Source organism: Mobula hypostoma, chromosome 16 (genome assembly GCF_963921235.1).
Source record: "Mobula hypostoma chromosome 16, sMobHyp1.1, whole genome shotgun sequence".
Lineage (NCBI taxonomy): Eukaryota > Metazoa > Chordata > Chondrichthyes > Myliobatiformes > Myliobatidae > Mobula > Mobula hypostoma.
The window spans coordinates 72,474,822-72,485,753 of NC_086112.1; the positions used below are offsets into that span (position 1 = coordinate 72,474,822).

Here is a 10,932-nt window from a genome sequence, read left to right on the forward strand (position 1 = left end):
AGTGGTGGATGCCTGGAATGAGGTGACGGTCGAGGCAAATACGATGGAGGTGTTCAAAACTCTCGTAGGTAGGCACATGAATCTGCAAGAAATGGAAGAACATTGGCTTTGTGAGGGCAGAATAGAGCAGTTTAGTTAGTATTTGATTAATTAATTTAATTAGTTTGCCACAACATTGCGGGCCCATGTGGGCCTGTTCTTGTGCTGTGCTGTTCTATGTTCGATGGGATACTTCATAAAATTTTGTTGAGGTGATATTTTGCACCATAAAAGTACTTTTAAAAATGTGCTATAGAATAGAACACAGAAGAGTACAGAAAAGGAACAGGCCAGTCGGCCCACAGAGTTGTGCTGAACCAGCTAAAGATCAAGTCAACAACACCCAAACACTAATCCCTCCTACTTGCACCATGTCCATATCCCTCCATCTTGCTTTCATGCCTGTGCTTATCCAAATGTCTCTGAAAAGCCTCGAATGTATTTGCCTGACACAGATTCCTCTTTGTCGTCCTGTCCTTTTCTCTGTCTCCTCTCTGTCTCCTCTCTGAGGTCCTGTCCCTTTCTCTATCTCCTCTTGCTGGTCCTGTCCTTTTCTCTGTCTCCTCTCTGTGGTCCTGTCCTTTTCTCTGTGGTCCTGTCCTTTTCTCTGTCATCCTGTCCTTTTCTCTGTCTCCTCTCCGTCGTCCTATCCTTTTGTCTATCTCCTCTCCGTTGTCCTGTCCTTTTCTCTGTCTCCCTTCTGTCGTCCTGCCCTTTTCTGTCTCCTCTCTGTGGTCCTGACCAAACGTGAAGCTATCTGATACAGTTTAACCTGGCCAAACGTGTCAATGTCTGATGGGGTTTAACCTGACCAAATGTGACACTGTCTGATGGGATTTAACCTGACGAAATATGAAACTGTCTGATGGGGTTTAACCTGCCCAAATGTGAAACTGTCTGATGGGGTTTAACCTGCCCAAATGTGAAACTGTCTGATGGGGTTTAACCTGACGAAATATGAAACTGTCTGATAGGTTTTAACCTGGCCAAATGTGAAACTGTCTGATGGGGTTTAACCTGACGAAACATGAAACTGTCTGATAGGGTTTAACCTGGCCAAATGCGAAACTGTCTGATGTGGTTTAAGCTGACCAAAAGTGAAACTGTCTGATGGGGTTTAATCTGACCAAATATGAAAGTTAGAAACATAGAAAATAGGTGCAGGAGTAGGCCATTCGGCCCTTTGAGCCTGCACCGCCATTTATTATGATCATGGCTCATCATCCAACTCAGAACCCTGTACCAGCCTTCCCTCCATACCCCCTGATCCCCGTAGCCACAAGGACCATATCTAACTCCCTCTTAAATATAGCCAATGAACTGGCCTCAACTGTTTCCTGTGGCAGAGAATTCCACAGATTCACCACTCTCTGTGTGAAGAAGTTTTTCCTAATCTCGGTCCTAAAAGGCTTCCCCTTTATCCTCAAACCGTGACCCCTCATTCTGGACTTCCCCAACATCGGGAACAATCTTCCTGCATCTAGCCTGTCAAATCCCTTTAGGATTTTATACTTTTCAATCAGATCCCCCCTCAATCTTCTAAATTCCAATGAATATAAGCCTAGTTCATCCAGTCTTTCTTCATATGAAAGTCCTGCCATCCCAGGAATCAATCTGGTGAACCTTCGTTGTACTTCCTCTATGGCAAGGATGTTTTCCTCAGATTAGGGGACCAAAACTGCACACAATTCTCCAGGTGTGGTCTCACCAAGGCCTTGTACAACTGCAGTAGTACCTCCCTGCTCCTGTACTCGAATCCTCTTGCTATAAATGCCAGCATACCATTCGCCTTTTTCACCGCCTGCTGTACCTGCATGCCCACTTTCAATGGCTGGTGTATAATGACACCCAAGTCTCGTTGCACCTCCCCTTCTCCTAATCGGCCACCATTCAGATAATACTGTGTCCGGTGCTCCCGATGTGGCCTTTTATATATTGGTGAGACCCGACGCAGACTGGGAGACCGCTTTGCTGAACATCTACGCTCTGTCCGCCAGAGAAAGCAGGATCTCCCAGTGGCCACACATTTTAATTCCACGTCCCATTCCCATTCTGACATGTCTATCCACGGCCTCCTCTACTGTAAAGATGAAGCCACACTCAGGTTGGAGGAACAACACCTTATATTCCGTCTGGGTAGCCTCCAACCTGATGGCATGAGCATTGACTTCTCTAACTTCCGCTAGGCCCCACCTCCCCCTCGTACCCCATCTGTTACTCATTTTTATGCACACATTCTTTCTCTCACTCTCCTTTTTCTCCCTCTGTCCCTCTGAATATACCTCTTGCCCATCCTCTGGGTCACCCCCCCCCCGTCTTTCTTCCCGGACCTCCTGTCCCATGATCCTCTCGTATCCCCTTTTGTCTATCACCTGTCCAGCTCTTGGCTCTATCCCTCCCCCTCCTGTCTTCTCCTATCATTTTGCATCTCCCCCTCCCCCTCCAGCTTTCAAATCCCTTACTCACTCTTCCTTCAGTTAGTCCTGACGAAGGGTCTCGGCCTGAAATGTCGACTGCGCCTCTTCCTATAGATGCTGCTTGGCCTGCTGCGTTCACCAGCAACTTTGATGTGTGTTACCATTCAGATAATAATCTGTTTTCCTGTTTTTGCCACCAAAGTGGATAACCTCACATTTATCCATATTAAATTGCATCTTCCATGAATTTGCCCACTCACCTAACCTATCCATGTCACCCTGCATCCTCTTAGCATCCTCCTCACAGCTAACACTGCCGCCCTGCTTCGTGTCATCCGCAAACTTGGAGATGCTGCATTTAATTCCCTCCTCCAAGTCATTAATATATATTGTAAACAACTGGGGTCCCAGCACTGAGCCTTGCGGTACCCCACTAGTCACTGCCTGCCATTCTGAAAAGGTCCCGTTTATTAATTCTCTATCCACATCAATATCTTACCCCCAATACCGTGTGCTTTAAGTTTGCACACTAATCTCCTGTGTGGGACCTTGTCAAAAGCCTTTTGAAAATCCAAATATACCACATCCACTGCTTCTCCCCTATCCACTCTACTAGTTATATTCTCAAAAAATTCTGAGATTCGTCAGACATGATCTTAATTTCACAAATCCATGCTGACTTTGTCCGATGATTTCACCGCTTTCCAAATGTGCTGTTATCACATCCTTGATAACTGACTCCAGCAGTTTCCCCACCACCGATGTTAGGCTAACCGGTCTATAATTCCCCGGTTTCTCTCTCCCTTCTTTTTTAAAAAGTGGGGTTACATTAGCCACCCTCCAATCCTCAGGAACTAGTCCAGAATCTAAAGAGTTTTGAAAAATTATCACTAATGCATCCACTATTTCTTGGGCTACTTCCTTAAGCACTCTGGGATGCAGACCACCTAGTCCTGGGGATTTATCTGCCTTTAATCCCTTCAATTTACCTAACACCACTTCCCTACTAACATGTATTTCCCTCAGTTCCTCCATCTCACTGGACCCTCTGTCCCCTTCTATTTCCGGAAGATTATTTATGTCCTCCTTAGTGAAGACAGAACCAAAGTAATTATTCAATTGGTCTGCCATGTCCTTGCTCCCCATAATCAATTCACCTGTTACTGCCTGTAGGGGACCTACATTTGTCTTAACCAATCTTTTTCTTTTCACATATCTATAAAAGCTTTTACAGTCAGTTTTAATGTTTCCTACCAGTTTTCTCTCATAATATTTTTCCTCTTTCTAATTACATCCTCCTCTGCTGAACTCTGAATTTCTCCCAGTCCTCAGGTGAGCCACTTTTTCTGGCTAATTTGTATGCTTCTTCTTTGGAATTGATACTATCCCTAATTTCCCTTGTCAGCCACGGGTGCACTACCTTCCCTGGTTTATTCTTTTGCCAAACTGGGATGAACAATTGTTATAGTTCATCCATGCGATCTTTAAATGCTTGCCATTGCATATCCACCGTCAACCCTTTAAGTGTCATTTGCCAGTCTATCTTAGCTAATTCACGTCTCATACCTTCAAAGTTACCCTTCTTTAAGTTCAGAACCTTTGTTTCTGAATTAACTATGTCACTCTCCATCTTAATGAAGAATTCCACCATATTATGGTCACTCTTACCCAAGGAGCTTCTCACGACAAGATTGCTAATTAACCCTTCCTCATTGCTCAATTCCCTAGTCTAGAACAGCCTGCTCTCTAATTGGTTCCTTGACATGTTGGTTCAAAAAACCAATCCTCTTCCTCAGCACCCTTACCAATTTGGTTCACCTAATGCATATGTAGATTGAAGTCACCCATTATAACTGCTGTTCCTTTATTGCATACATTTCTAATTTCCTGTTTAATACCATCCCCAACCTCACTACTACTGTTAGGTGGCCTGTACACAACTCCCACCAGCGTTTTCTGCCCCTTAGTGTTATGCAGCTCTACCCATATCGATTCCACATCCTCCCAGCTAATGTCCTTCCTTTCTATTGCGTTAATCTCCTCTCTAACCAGCAATGCTACCCCGCCTCCTTTTCTTTCATGTCTATCCCTCCTGAATATTGAATATCCCTGAATGTTGAGCTTCCATCCCTGGTCACCCTGGAGCCATGTCTCTGTGATCCCAACTATATCATATTCGTTAATAACAATCTGCAATTTTAATTCATCCACCTTGTTACGAATGCTCCTTGCATTGACACACAAAGCCTTCAGGCTCGCTTTTACAACACTCTTAGCCCTTATACAATTATGTTGAAAAGTGGCCCTTTTTGATTTTTGCCCTGGATTTGTCGGCCTGCCACTTTTACTTTTCACCTTACTACTTTTTGCTTCTACCCTCACTTTACACCCCTCTGTCTCTCTGCACTGGTTCCCATCCCCCTGTTGTGAACTAACCTCCTCTCTTCTAGTCTCTTTAATTTGATTCCCACCCCCCAACCATTCTAGTGTAAAGTCACCTCAGTAGCCCTCGCAAATCTCCCCACCAGGATATTGGTCCCCCTAGGATTCAAGTGTAACCCGTCCTTTTTGTACAGGTCACGCCTGCGCCAAAAGAGGTCCCAATGATCCAAAAACTTGAATCCCTGCCCCCTGCTCCAATCCCTCAGCCACGCATTTATCCTCCACCTCACATTTATCCTCCACCTCATTGCATTCCTACTCTCACTGTCACGTGGCACAGGCAGTAATCCCGAGATTACTACCTTTGCGGTCCTTTTTCTCAACTCCCTTCCTAGCTCCCTATATTCTCCTTTCAGGACCTCATCCCTTTTCCTACCTATGTCATTGGTACCTATATGTACCACGACCTCTGGCTCCTCACCCTCCCACTTCAGGATATCTTGGACATGATCAGAAATATCCCGGACCCTGGCACCAGGGAGGCAAACTACCATCCGGGTCTCTGGACTGCGTTCATAGAATCACCTGTCTGACCCCCTTACTATCGAGGCCCCTATCACAACTGCCCTCCTCTTCCTCTCCCTACCCTTCTGAGCTACAGGGCCGGACTCTGTGCCAAAGGCACGGCCACTGTCACCTCTCCGTCGTCCTGTCCTCTTCTCTGTCTCCTCTCTGTCGTCCTGTCCTTCTCTCTGTCTCCTCTCTGTCGTCCTGTCCTTCTCTCTGTCTCCTCTCTGTCGTCTTGTCCTCTTCTCTGTCTCCTCTCTGTCGTCCTGTCCTTCTCTCTGTCTCCTCTCTGTCGTCCTGTCCTCTTCTCTGTCTCCTCTCTGTCGTCCTGTCCTTCTCTCTGTCTCCTCTCTGTCGTCCTGTCCTTCTCTCTGTCTCCTCTCTGTCGTCCTGTCCTTCTCTCTGTCTCCTCTCTGTCTCCTCTCTGTCATCCTGTCCTTTTCTCTGTCTCCTCTCTGTCGTCCTGTCCTTTTCTCTGTCTCCTCTCTGTTGTCCTGTCCTTTTCTCTGTCCCCTCTCTGTTATCCTGTCCTTTTCTGTGGAGGAGTTCAAGAAGATGGAGGCATTGGGGATCATACGACGGTCCGACAGCCCATGGGCCTCCCCCCTGCACATGGTGCCCAAGGCAACGGGGGGCTGGAGACCAGGCGGCGACTACCGCGGGCTGAACGAGGCTACAACGCCAGACCGCTACCCTGTGCCGCACATTCAAGACTTCGCAGCAAACCTACATGGCTTAAGGATCTTTTCCAAGGTAGACCTCATCCGGGGATACCATCAAATCCCTGTACATCCGGACAACATCCCCAAAACAGCACTTATCACCCTGTTCGGACTTTTCGAATTCCTCTGCATGCCGTTTGGTCTAAAGAATGCCGCACAGACTTTCCAGCGGCTAATGGACGTGGTGGGACGCGACCTGGACTTTGTATTCATCTATTTGGACGACATCCTCATAGCCAGCAGTAGTCGGCAGGAGCATCTGTCCCACCTCCGCCAGCTCTACTCCCGCCTGAGTGAATTCGGCCTTACAATCAATCCAGCCAAATGCCAGTTCGGACTCGATACCATCGACTTCCTGGGCCACAGGATGACTAAAGACGGGGCAACCCCGCTGCCCGCCAAGGTAGACGCGGTCCGCCACTTCCCCCGACCCAACACAATCAAAGGCCTGCAGGAATTCATGGATATGGTCAATTTCTACCACCGTTTCCTCCCCTCAGCAGCCCGAATCATGCGCCCCCCTGTTCACCCTGATGTTCAGGTAAGGGCAAGAACATTACCTGGGATGAAGGGGCCACAGCCGCTTTCGTTAAAACCAAAGAAGCCTTGGCAAACGCCGCGATGCTAGTGCACCCCAGAACGGATGTTCCTACTGCCCTCACGGTGGACGCATCCAACACAGCAGTCGGTGGGGTGCTGGAGCAACTCATCGAGGGTCGCTGGCAACCCCTGGCGTTCTTCAGCAAACACCTACGACCACCTGAACTCAAATACAGTGCTTTCGACCGGGAGCTATTGGCACTATACCTGGCAATCCGGCATTTCAGGTACTTCTTAGAAGGTAGGCCTTTCACTGCGTTCACAGGCCACAAACCGCTTACCTTTGCGTTCACGAAGGTGTCCGATCCCTGGTCGGCCCGCCAGCAGCGACATCTGTCCTACATCTCCGAGTACACGACGGACATCCGGCATGTCTCTGGAAAGGACAACGTCGTGGCGGACACACTATCCAGACCGACCATACAGGCCCTGTCCCAGGGGGTGGACTATGCAGCGCTGGCAGAGGCACAGCAGGCAGACACTGAGATCCCCAGTTACAGGACTGCAGTCTCCGGTTTACAGCTTCAAGACCTCCCCGCAGGCCCAGGTGAGAGGACCCTACTATGTGATGTAGCTACCGGCCAACCCCGCCCCGTCGTCCCAGCAGCCTGGCGCTGGTGGGTTTTCGAGTCCATTCACAACTTAGCGCACCCCTCCATCAGGACAACCGTCCGGCTGGTCGCCAACAGGTTCGTGTGGCATGGACTTCGTAAACAGGTCAGTGAATGGGCCAAAACGTGTATGCAGTGCCAAACGGCCAAGGTGCAGCGGCACACCAAGGCTCCGCCGCAGCGGTTCGAACCCACCCGCCGGAGGTTCGACCACATCCATGTGGATATCGTGGGGCCCCTGCCAGTGACACGAGGAGCGCGGTACCTCCTAACTATGATAGACCGGTTCACCAGATGGCCAGAGGCAGTCCCGCTCAGCGACACCACTTCCGAATCCTGCGCCCGAGCACTGATCGCAACCTGGGTAGCACGCTTCGGGGTACCGGCCCACATTACCTCCGACAGGGGCGCCCAGTTCACCTCCAGCCTGTGGTCAGCTATGGCCAGCCTTTTAGGATCGCAGCTACACCAGACAACTGCCTACCACCCACAGTCGAACGGACTAGTGGAGCGTTTCCACCGTCACCTGAAGTCGGCTCTCATGGCCCGCCTGGAGGGGCCTAACTGGGTGTACGAACTTCCCTGGGTCCTGCTCGGAATCCGCACGGCGCCCAAGGAGGATCTGCACACCTCATCGGCCGAGTTGGTGTACGGCGCACCCCTGGTCATCCCAGGAGAGTTCATACCAGCCCCAAGGGGGCAAGAGGAAGAACCCACAGCAGTCCTGGACAGACTACGAGAGAGGCTCGGTAACCTGGTCCCCATCCCCACTTCACAGCACGGACAGAGCCCGACCTGCGTACCCAAAGACCTGCAGAACTGTAAGTTTCTTTTTGTACGACGGGGCGGACACCGGGCACCGCTACAGCGACCCTACGAGGGACCGTTTAAGGTGATCAGGAACAACGGGTCCACGTTCGTGCTGGACATTGGGGGGAGAGAGGAGGTTTTCACGGTGGACCGACTCAAACCGGCCCATGTGGACTTGGCGCAGCCAGTCCGGGCTCAGGCACCGTGGCGCAGGGGCAGACCTCCCAAACAGAGGCCGATCCAGACTGTGGACATTGGAGGTGGTATCGCCGGTTCTGGGGGGGGGGGTTATGTGGCGACCCACTTTCTAGCACACACGAACCGGCTCACAACAGCGCGTGCCGGCGGAGAGGCCGGCCCCAAAAAGCGTGCCAGGCCATCTTCACCAGCAGGGGGAAAATCCCGCGTGCGGAAAGGGTCTGGGAATATGCATTCCCCACAGCAGTCCCGCCCAGGGAGGGCGGGAACGGGAAGGCTTTAAAGGAGGCCGCGAAGTTTGAATAAATCTCTTTTATCGCAACTCCAACTCACCGACTACGTGTCATTATTCTAACGCAGTGTGTAGCACACCGCTACAATGTAAAATATAAAAAGTTTATGAAAACTTGTATATATTTTATACCGAGAAAAAAATTATCCTAAATGTTTGCCTGCCCTTCAATATCTTCATTAATAGCCTCATTATTATAACATAGGGCTGACTGTTAGCACAGATCTACCACCTGATCACATTTGCCATTAGAAATTCAAGCATAAGAAGGTACCAAGGCCTTATTTTTTGTCAGTAGTGGTGAGAAGGTCCTGCACCTTATCAGTGTAACCCACAGAGAAATATTCCTGCAACCTGGCTCACAAAAATACTTCCAATAAGATTGAGAGATTTATTTGTTTGGGCCACAATCAGCCATTTATTTTTGTCACTGTACTGGAAGGGTAGCGTTTAATGACCCCCCCCCCGCCCCCCCAGCCTCTCTGGAGGGTTGGCTTGATTGAGGAGCTGTCGTTACAGCACTACTCAAACTCTGGCAGATCTAGACTTGGTGTCAGAATTAAACTGGCGTGAGGAGATGGTGATTGTGGTGGGGGGGTGTTGATGTTGGGGTATAGGCAGAATTGGAGCAAGCACTTGGTCTCATTGGGGCTAGAGAATCACTTAAAATCTGAACTTAAATGTTTTAGATTGGATATAATTCTCTGGAATCAGCTGTACAGCCCAAATGTCTGTGGCCTACAGCAGAACCGTAACATTTCTGCATGTTGCCCAGAGCTGCACCATCAATTTGTGGACATGTCATTGGGGACTTGGGCGTGACATGTATGTTTTGTACCTTGGCCGTGGAGGAATGCTATTTCATGTATGGTTGAAGAATATTTAAACTTGAACTGGAATGCCAGTGGGAATTATGTCCTAACATCTCTGGAGCAGGACTTAAGTTCATGAATATCTGAACTAATGCCAAGCAATTCTCGTAGAGTCATTAAGTCATAGAGTACACAGCATAGAAATAGGCCTTTTGGCTCAACTTGTCTGTACCAACCAAGATGTCTGACTGAGCAAGTCTGAATGCTTGCATCAGGCAGGTAGGCACTTAAAACTGCTAATCCGGCAGAAACTGGGTACAGGTGTGGTTAATGTCAGTATTGCGATTTTCTCTTTCCATCCCCTGACTTTGTGCACTGTACAAACTTAAGTCACTCAAAGGCAGCAATAGCCTGCTTTTACCTCCAGGGCCTGCATTAGGAAGTTATCCTCTCAGTCCCATAAAGAAATCCATGGCTTCCTATGCCCAAATCAAACTCCTTCCCCACACTAGGCTGAGGATATGGTTCATTGAGACTCTGACAGGAAGTTCCTCTTGTTCATATTCACTCCCCAGGATTTGCTTGGAAGATTGATAGGGGCAAAGCAGAGAAATCCATAATTACATTTCTTCTTGCTGGAAAGCGGACTGTTCACTTTTGTACCTTAAACTGGATGATTAAACGCTGTGAGTTAAAATTTGGGTTTGAAAACATTAAAGCAAACTCTGAGAAGTGAAGCAAAATATAATAACGTAATTATCAGTTCGGATTTTTGCATTTTTCTTTGTATCGACAGGAATTTGATACCTTCCTTAGTGTAATAAGGTCAAATTTAACCGTAGATCAAAACACAGTGATTGTCCTAAATTGTTGCAATGGTAAAGGAAGGGCCACAGCTGGGATGGCCATCTCCCTGCTTCTGGTCTGGCATATAAAAGTGAGTTTAAACGCTTCTACAGGACCATTTTACATTACCAATTGACTGGAGGAACTCATGGGAAACACTGACAATTCCTTTCCCCTCACAGATGTTGCTCCATCTGCTGAGTCCCTCCAGACAAGGAGATTCTTTTGAGATACTTTTCCATTTATTTTAGATGACGGTATGGAAGTAGAAATGCAATGCAACTTGCAGTATCTTTCTGATTTCCAGTGAAGTCTTGCTGACCGCATTTTCCTTTGAAACTCTGTAGTTTGATACGAGGTCATGGTGAAGCAGTTTACAAAAACATCAGTAAAGGATAGCCAATGAGAAAGAAAACAGCCTATCATTGAGAAACAGGGAAGTGAGGGACAAAATCTTTGTAAAATGTTCAAGATTTCAGTATCTCCAGTTTGAGTGTTTAATTCCTATAGATTTTAGTTTAGTGGTTTCCCCTAATCACATCGACATTGTTGAAAGATTGCATGTTTCGTTTATTTATTTAGGATGCTGCTTGGAATAGGCCTTTCTGGGCCACTTAAGTTGCACTGCCCTGATAT

General features: G+C 48.2%; 1 protein-coding gene across 2 annotated transcripts in view; it reads left to right on the plus strand.

Annotated features, from left to right (window-relative positions):
• Positions 1 to 10,932, plus strand: part of LOC134357485 (uncharacterized) — a 44,963-nt gene that overhangs the window by 21,024 nt on the left and 13,007 nt on the right. The gene's annotated exons all lie outside the window — the stretch shown is intronic.